Source organism: Syngnathus floridae, unplaced genomic scaffold (assembly GCF_059516105.1).
Source record: "Syngnathus floridae isolate MCC-2025c unplaced genomic scaffold, RoL_Sflo_1.0 HiC_scaffold_465, whole genome shotgun sequence".
NCBI classification, from domain to species: Eukaryota; Metazoa; Chordata; class Actinopteri; order Syngnathiformes; family Syngnathidae; genus Syngnathus; species Syngnathus floridae.
The window spans coordinates 5,436-12,500 of NW_028284353.1; positions in this window are offsets into that span (position 1 = coordinate 5,436).

The following is a 7,065-nucleotide window of genomic DNA, read 5'->3' on the forward strand; positions in this document are numbered from 1 at the left end:
GTTCCCCGAGTGCTTTCCTCCTCACTGTTTGAGCCGAACGAGGCTTCCAGAGCCCCGGCTAAGCGTTTTACGCGGCCTGCTGAACTTCCACAGCACCTCCAGCCGGTTCCCATGAGGCTTTCCTCCTAACTCTTGACGCCCGAGGAGGCTTCCAGCACCCCGGCTAAGCGTTCTCAGCGTCCCGCTGATCTCCCCGGAGCTTGTAACGGGGAATTACCTCCCTCTAGCGGACACGGCGGGTAAATACGCCACCTCTCGCACTTAGCGCACACTCGCGTTGCTGCGCGTCCGGTGGCACTTTGAGCGGCCAAACGGCGGGCGTAACAGTCACTCTCTTAAGGTAGGCTCATTTGAGATTTTTTGAACGGTTCGTGGATAAATATATGATATATACTACATATGATCGCATTTATAGTCAAATCATATCAAAATATCATTCTCCGGGTGCTTTCCTCCTAACTCTTGACGCCCGAGGAGGCTTCCAGAGCCCCGGCTAAGCGTTTTACGCGGCCCGCTGACCTTCCACAGCACCTCCAGCCGGTTCTAATGAGGCTTTCCTCCTAACTCTTGACGCCCGAGGAGGCTTCCAGAGCCTCGGCTAAGCGTTTTACGCGGCCCGCTGGACTTCCGGAGCACCTCCAGCCGGTCCTCGCGATGCTTTGCTCCTCACTCTTGACGCCCGAGGAGGCTTCCAGAGCCCCGGCTAAGCGTTCTCCGCGTCCCGCTGATCTTCCCGGAGCTCGTAACGGGGAAATACCTCCCTCTAGCGGACACGGCGGGTAAATACGCCACCTCTCGCACTTAGCGCACACTCGCGTTGCTGCGCGTCCGGTGGCACTTTGAGCGGCCAAACGGCGGGAGTAACAGTCACTCTCTTAAGGTAGGCTCACTTGAGATTTTTTTAACCGTCCGCGGAGGCGAGCGGGACCACCGGGACAGCCGGGAGGCCGTGCGCGCGGGCCAAGTGGCCGAAAATAGCTCCAGGCCGACCGGATCGGCTAGTTGTAAGCACCGCGGATGAGATCGCGGAGCATTAATCGACTTCCAGCGGCCGGTGCGCTTACGCACGCCGCCCGGAACCTCCGGGAGGCCGTGCGCATGCGCAAGTGGCCGAAAATAGCTCCTAGCCGACCGGATCTGCACTTTACAAGCTCCGCGGATGAGATCGCGGAGCTTTATCCGACTTCCAGCGGCCGGTGCGCTCGCGCACTCCACCCGGCACCTCCGGGAGGCCGTGCGCGCGCGCAGAGTGGCCCAAAATAGCTCCAGCCCAGCGGATCGGCTGTTTACAAGCACCGCGGATGAGATCGCGGAGCTTGATTCGACTTCCAGCGGCCAGCGCGCACGACGAGCGGACCCGGTGACGGTCCAGCTCCACCCGGTACCTCGCACGGCCCGCTTCTCCCCCCCGCGCGGACTTCCGAGCGCTCGGGGAGACGTTCGGAAGCCGCCGGTGACGTTGGAGCGGGGAAATACCTCCCTCCAGCGGACACGGCGGGTAAATACACCTTCGGCCAAACGGCGGGAGTAACTATGACTCTCTTAAGGTAGCGGCACTCGACATCTTTTTAGCGGTTCGTGGAGGACCCGGCCGGTTCTCGGGGGTGCTTTTTCTCCTAACTCTCGACGCCCGAGGAGGCTTCCAGAGCCCCGGCTAAGCGTTTTACGCGGCCCGCTGAGCTTCCAGAGCACCTCCAGCCGGTTCCACGGGTGCTTTCCTCCTCACTCTTGACGCCCGAGGAGGCTTCCAGAGCCCCGGCTAAGCGTTTTACGCGGCCCGCTGAGCTTCCACCGCACCTCCAGCCGGTTCTCATGATGCATTCCTCCTCACTCTTGACGCCCGAGGAGGCTTCCAGCACCCCGGCTAAGCGTTTTACGCGGCCCGCTGAGCTTCCATAGCACCTCCAGCCGGTTCCCCGTGTGCATTCCTCCTCACTTTCTAAGCCGAACGAGGCTTCCAGAGCCCCGGCTAAGCGTTTTACGCTGCCCGCTGAACTTCCACAGCACCTCCAGCCGGTTCTCATGATGCATTCCTCCTCACTTTCTAAGCCGAACGAGGCTTCCAGAGCCCCGGCTAAGCGTTTTGCGCGGCCCGCTGAACTTCCACAGCACCTCCAGCCGGTTCCCCGAGTGCTTTCCTCCTCACTGTTTAAGCCGAACGAGGCTTCCAGAGCCCCGGCTAAGCGTTTTACGCAGCCCGCTGAACTTCCACCGCACCTCCAGCCGGTTCCCCGGGTGCATTCCTCCTCACTGTTTAAGCCGAACGAGGCTTCCAGAGCCCCGGCTAAGCGTTTTACGCGGCCCGCTGAGCTTCCAGAGCACCTCCAGCCGGTTCCCCGGGTGCATTCCTCCTCACTTTCTAAGCCGAACGAGGCTTCCAGAGCCCCGGCTAAGCGTTTTACGCGACCCGCTGAACTTCCACAGCACCTCCAGCCGGTTCTCCGGGTGCTCCCATCCTCACTGTTTAAGCCGAACGAGGCTTCCAGAGCCCCGGCTAAGCGTTTTACGCGGCCCGCTGAACTTCCACAGCACCTCCAGCCGGTTCTCCGGGTGCTCCCATCCTCACTGTTTAAGCCGAACGAGGCTTCCAGAGCCCCGGCTAAGCGTTTTACGCGGCCCGCTGAGCTTCCACAGCACCTCCAGCCGGTTCTCCGGGTGCTCCCATCCTCACTGTTTAAGCCGAACGAGGCTTCCAGAGCCCCGGCTAAACGTTTTGCGCGGCCCGCTGAACTTCCACAGCACCCCCAGCCGGTTCCCCGCGTGCTTTCCACCTCACTTTCTAAGCCGAACGAGGCTTCCAGCGCCCCGGCTAAGCGTTCTCCGCGTCCCGGTGATCTTCCCGGAGGTCGTAACGGGGAAATACCTCCCTCCAGTGGACACGGAGAGAAATTACACCGCCTCTCGCACAGAGGCGGGTAAACGGCGGGAGTAACTATGACTCTCTTAAGGTAGCCTGACTTGACATCTCTTTAACGGTTCGTGGATAAATACATGATATATACTACATATGATCGCATTTAAAGCCAAATAATACAAAATGAGCATTCGGTTATAAACACTGTATTCATCATGTTTATAGGCGATGTTAGTATTTATATGTTTAATGTTTATAGGTGATGTTAATATTTATATATTTAATGTTTATAGGGGATGTTAATATTTATATATTTATTTTGTACATCATGTTATAGTTATACGACACTCGCTATTGGATCATGATGTGATCATATCGGCGGGAGTCGGCCCGGGCTCCGGGTGAAGAGGCCGAATTCTCGCCACTCGCGGCCGACCGGGGAACCAGCAGAGGCGGACGCATCGCGGCGCGAGAGCCCTTGGCACTTAGAAAAAATTTGGCAAAAGTTGCTCCGTGCTCCAGGTGAAGAGGCCGAATTCTCGCCACTCGCGGCCGACCGGGGAACCAGCAGAGGCGGACGCATCGCGGCGCGAGAGCCCTTGGCACTTAGAAAAAAATTGGCAAAAGTCGCTCCGGGTGAAGAGGCCGAATTCTCGCCACTCGCGGCCGACCGGGGAACCAGCAGAGGCGGACGCATCGCGGCGCAAGAGCCCTTGGCACTTAGAAAAAAATTGGCAAAAGTCGCTCCGCGCTCCAGGTGAAGAGGCCGAATTCTCGCCACTCGTGGCCGACCAGGGAACCAGCAGAGGCGGACGCATCGCGGCGCGAGAGCCCTTGGCACTTAGAAAAATTTTCGCAAAAGTCGCTCCGCGCTCCAGGTGAAGAGGCCGAATTCTCGCCACTCGCGGCCGACCGGGGAACCAGCGAAGGCGGGTAAGCTTTCAAGAGAGCCCCGCCGGCTGGTCCGCGGGCGGAACGTGGTCCCGTAAAGTACCGACAGCGGACGCCGACCCACGCCCGGCAAGGACCACCCAGAGGCGGACACGCTCTCCGACGAGCCCCGCCGGCCGCTCCGCGGCGGGAAACGCGCCCTCTGGCGGACACGCCGTTGTAAATGAATGGGCTTTGGCACTTAGTGCATTTTCGCTGAAGTTGAGCCGCGCTCCGGGCGAAGAGGCCGAATTCTCGCCACTCGTGGCCGACCAGGGAACCAGCGAAGGCGGGTAAGCTCTCAAGAGAGCCCCGCCGGCTGGTCCGCGGGCCGATTGCGGTCCCGTAAAGTACCGACAGCGGACGCCGACCCACGCCCGGTAAGAACCACCGAGAGGCGGATACGCTCTCCGACGAGCCCCGCCGGCCGGTCCGCGGCGGGAAATGCGCCCTCTGGCGGACACGCCGTTGTAAATGAATGGGCTTTGGCACTTAGTGCATTTTCGCAAAAGTCGCTCCGCGCTCCGGGCGAAGAGGCCGAATTCTCGCTACTCGTGGCCGACCAGGGAACCAGCGAAGGCGGGTAAGCTTTCTATGGAGCCCCGCCGGCTGGTCCGCGGGCCAATTATGGTCCCGTCACCTACCGACAGCGGACGCCGACCCACGCCCGGTAAGAACCACCGAGAGGCGGACACGCTCTCCGACGAGCCCCGCCGGCCGGTCCGCGGCGGGAAACGCGCCCTCTGGCGGACACGCCGTTGTAAATGAATGGGGTTTGGCACTTAGTGCATTTTCGCAGAAGTTGAGCCGCGCTCCGGGCGAAGAGGCCGAATTCTCGCCACTCGTGGCCGACCAGGGAACCAGCGAAGGCGGGTAAGCTTTCAAGAGAGCCCCGCCGGCTGGTCCGCGGGCCGAACGTGGTCCCGTAAAGTACCGACAGCGGACGCTGACCCACGCCCGGCAAGGACCACCGAGAGGCGGACACGCTCTCCGACGAGCCCCGCCGGCCGGTCCGCGGCGGGAAATGCGCCCTCTGGCGGACACGCCGTTGTAAATGAATGGGCTTTGGCACTTAGTGCATTTTCGAATAAGTTGAGCCGCGCTCCGGGCGAAGAGGCCGAATTCTCGCCACTCGTGGCCGACCAGGGAACCAGCGAAGGCGGGTAGGCTTTCAAGAGAGCCCCGCCGGCTGGTCCGCGGGCCAATTATGGTCCCGTCACCTACCGACAGCGGACGCCGATCCACGCCCGGCAAGGACCACCCAGAGGCGGATAACGGCGCACACCGCGAACGGCGGGTGGCGGTCGCTGGGTGGCGGTCGGCTGGTGGCGGTCGGGGGGTGGCGGTCGGGGATGGTGCTTGGGGATGGTGCTTGGGGACCGGTGGCGCCGGAGGCGCACACCGCGAACGGCTGGTGGCGGTCGGCTGGTGGCGGTCGGCTGGTGGCGGTCGGCTGGTGGCGGTCGGGGGGTGGCGGTCGGGGGGTGGCGGTCGGGGATGGTGCTTGGGGATGGTGCTTGGGACCGGTGGCGCCGGAGGCGCACACCGCGAACGGCTGGTGGCGGTCGGCTGGTGGCGGTCGGCTGGTGGCAGTCGGCTGGTGGCGGTCGGGGGGTGGCGGTCGGGGATGGTGCTTGGGGATGGTGCTTGGGGACCGGTGGCGCCGGAGGCGCACACCGCGAACGGCTGGTGGCGGTCGGCTGGTGGCGGTCGGCTGGTGGCGGTCGGCTGGTGGCAGTCGGCTGGTGGCGGTCGGGGGGTGGCGGTCGGGGGGTGGCGGTCGGGGATGGTGCTTGGGGATGGTGCTTGGGGACCGGTGGCGCCGGAGGCGCACACCGCGAACGGCTGGTGGCGGTCGGCTGGTGGCGGTCGGCTGGTGGCGGTCGGCTGGTGGCAGTCGGCTGGTGGCGGTCGGGGGGTGGCGGTCGGGGGGTGGCGGTCGGGGATGGTGCTTGGGGATGGTGCTTGGGGACCGGTGGCGCCGGAGGCGCACACCGCGAACGGCTGGTGGCGGTCGGCTGGTGGCGGTCGGCTGGTGGCGGTCGGCTGGTGGCAGTCGGCTGGTGGCGGTCGGGGGGTGGCGGTCGGGGGGTGGCGGTCGGGGATGGTGCTTGGGGATGGTGCTTGGGGACCGGTGGCGCCGGAGGCGCACACCGCGAACGGCTGGTGGCGGTCGGCTGGTGGCGGTCGGCTGGTGGCGGTCGGCTGGTGGCAGTCGGCTGGTGGCGGTCGGGGGGTGGCGGTCGGGGGGTGGCGGTCGGGGATGGTGCTTGGGGATGGTGCTTGGGACCGGTGGCGCCGGAGGCGCACACCGCGAACGGCTGGTGGCGGTCGGCTGGTGGCGGTCGGCTGGTGGCGGTCGCCTTGTGGCGGTCGGGGGGTGGCGGTCGGGGGGTGGCGCTTGGGGATGGTGGCGGTCGCCTTGTGGCGGTCGGGGGGTGGCGGTCGGGGGGTGGCGCTTGGGGATGGTGGCGGTCGCCTTGTGGCGGTCGGGGGTGGCGCTTGGGGATGGTGGCTGTCGCCTGGTGGCGGTCGGGGGTGGCGCTTGGGGATGGTGGCTGTCGCCTGGTGGCGGTCCGGGTTGGCGCTTGGGGATGGTGGCCGTCGACTTGCTGCGGTCGGGGGTGGCGCTTGGGGATGGTGGCTGTATTCTTGTGGTGGTCCTGGGTGGCGCTTTGGGACCGGCGTCCGGCGGAAAGTGCGTGTTGCGCGGCCCGGAGAAAGTTTCAGCCAAGGGCCCGCCGCTGGAGAAAATTTTAGGTACCAGGGGTGGATGTTTTTTGTCACCGCAGGAGGGGGACGTTGCCTCCGTCGGTGTCCGGCGGAGAGTGCGTGTTGCGCGGCCCGGAGAAAGTTTAGGCCCGGGGCCCGCCGCTGGAGAAAATTTTAGGTACCAGGAGTGGATTTTTTTTGTCACCGCAGGAGGGGGACGTTGCCTCCGTCGGTGTCCGGCGGAGAGTGCGTGTTGCGCGGCCCGGAGAAAGTTTAGGCCCGGGGCCCGCCGCTGGAGAAAATTTTAGGTACCAGGAGTGGATGTAATTACTTCCACAGCGCCCGCGCGCTCCTGGCTGGTGTCCGAGGATGCTGCCTCATCCCCGGACGGGCCTCTTACGCACGCCCGCTGTCATTCTCTGGAGACTAAGTTAAACCGAGGGGAGGCTAAGTTCCACTTAGGGGAGGCTGCCTCCTCCATCCCTCCGCCCGAGGATGCTGCCTCATCCCCGGCCGAGCCTCTTACGCACGCCCGCTGTCATCCTCCGATGACCAAGTTCCACTCGGAC